The sequence below is a fragment of the Micropterus salmoides genome, unplaced genomic scaffold, assembly GCF_014851395.1.
Source record: "Micropterus salmoides isolate LMB-PRFRI ecotype aquatic unplaced genomic scaffold, ASM1485139v1 Ms_hic_scaffold_7, whole genome shotgun sequence".
In the NCBI taxonomy this organism is placed as follows: domain Eukaryota; kingdom Metazoa; phylum Chordata; class Actinopteri; order Centrarchiformes; family Centrarchidae; genus Micropterus; species Micropterus salmoides.
This window is the reverse complement of record NW_024044459.1, coordinates 31,999,257-32,001,344: the sequence shown is the minus strand read 5'-3', so window position 1 is coordinate 32,001,344 and position 2,088 is coordinate 31,999,257.

Sequence of the window (2,088 nt, the reverse complement as noted above, 5' to 3'; positions counted from 1 at the left end):
TTGTGTTTGTCATTTTCAGCCATTGTCTAAATAAGACATGACTTACAAAGCTAGTTCAGACGTCTGTCACATGACCATACCTGCTATTAGTTAAAAAAATACTTTATTTCCTTTTTCTACACTTTTATTATGCATATTTATTCTTTTTTCTTGCGCGCCAGCACTGCTTTGTTACAGGTATTGCAGTCAGGAGTTATAAACACATCTATAAGTTTACTCCTGTGTTCACAAATACTGATGTAAGTAATATAAAAATAACTTTGAGTGATAACATGTTCCAGTCATGTGTTTGAAAATTAAAGCCTTTAAAACCTGACAGGATGCTTTCATGATTAGGGTTATGGTTTGTCGGTCCCAAGGAAAAACAAACAAAAAACACATGCGGTGGCAGGCTGTTTGTTGAAACGGTTGCAAACACTGAAGTGTACAGCCTCATTTTGCATTCCTATTTGGGGGGGCAGCGTATTTCTTCTTAGTTTCATCAGACACAGATTGAAATCAACACGTCATCACAGATCATTTTTTAATGCTAAGCCCTTCCAGCCATGATGCTCAGAGAGGGCTATTTCCTGTTTAATTTGGTCAGAGAGCACACATAGCCGTGACTGAGCAGACAGCTTGATGTTTGAAACCAACACAACGCCTCCGGGTAATAATTCTAGTATGGCGGCTTGTTTCTCATGTTGGGAGGAATTTTTGACACATCGAAGTGGTTATGGAGGCAATAACACCGAGATATATAGTTTTGGTACTGGTCTCCCAATATTTTAAGTGAATTTATTGGACAGGATTTAAGTTAACAACAGTGCCTTAGAGAGAGCACCCCCCCATACATTTATACAGTAACTGCTACTGTTTTGTTTAGTTTTGGTTTTATTGAGCATGTTCTATGAGCCACGGTAACTGGCTTGAAAGTTTATAGAGTTCTCAGTAGTATAAAAAAACATGGTAGTGGCATAGGGTTAGACATTGCAATGGTGGCATGTTGGTCCACCATTATGGTCCTATCTGAAATATCTCAATAACTAAGGTTGGTGATGGAGCAGTGGATAAGACCTTATGCCATTGGTGTGAGAGACCTGGGTTCAACTCCCCACTGACATGTCCATCAATGTCTCCCTGAGCAAGACATTTAACCCTCTGACATATATAGCAAGTCACTTTGGATAAAAAGAGTCAGCTAAATTAATTCATTTAATGTAACTATCAGATGGATTGGCAGTCAGTTCTCTACAGACATCCTAATGATCTCGGCAATCCCCTGACTTCTCCTCCGGTGCCACCATGAAGTGGACATTTGTATTTTGGCTGAAATGTCTCAACAATTACTGAATAGATTACTATTAAAATGTGTAAACACATTCATGTCTCCCTCAGGATGAATGGTAATCATTTCTGTGATCGCTTAACCTATTTATCCAGTGCCATCATCAGGTCAAATTTTCAATTTTGGCCTGATGATGACTGGACTGGTGGCATTTACTTTCTCCACATATCTTTATAAATAGAAGTGTATTAACATTATGTTAAGTAGAAAAATTAAGTTGATGTGTTTATCCCCATGTTTGTTATGTTTATTTATGCTTAATGAAGACCAGTTTCCAAGCTGTACGACAAACAATTTTGTCTCCTCGCCCTCTACTCTAAATGACTTTTGGAGGCACGTGGCAGTCTAATATAAGAAAAATGTTAAGCTGCTTTTAATTGTATTACTACGTCTTACCTGTGTAACTACTGGCAGATGCTCCTGAAGATGTTCCTCCAGTAATTGGAGGATTAGGAGGAATCATCTCATGTTAATTAAGATAAGCTAATGCAGGCGCAATGTTTAAGAAAATGGCCAAGTAGACAAATCACCCATCTCTAGGTACTAATCATCTGCATTTACATAGACCTAATTATCTTATCTGAGCTGTGCTTTGTTGGTCGGCATCCTGGAGCATTTTCTGTGTGAGATTCCAAATGGGACAGTGTTAGACAAGAAACAAGTTGTTAAACTCAGGGTTGATCTGTTTCTAACATACTATCCCCAATGAATTATGTCTGAGGATATGATCTATGGAAAAGAAAACATATGTAGAGCCACTC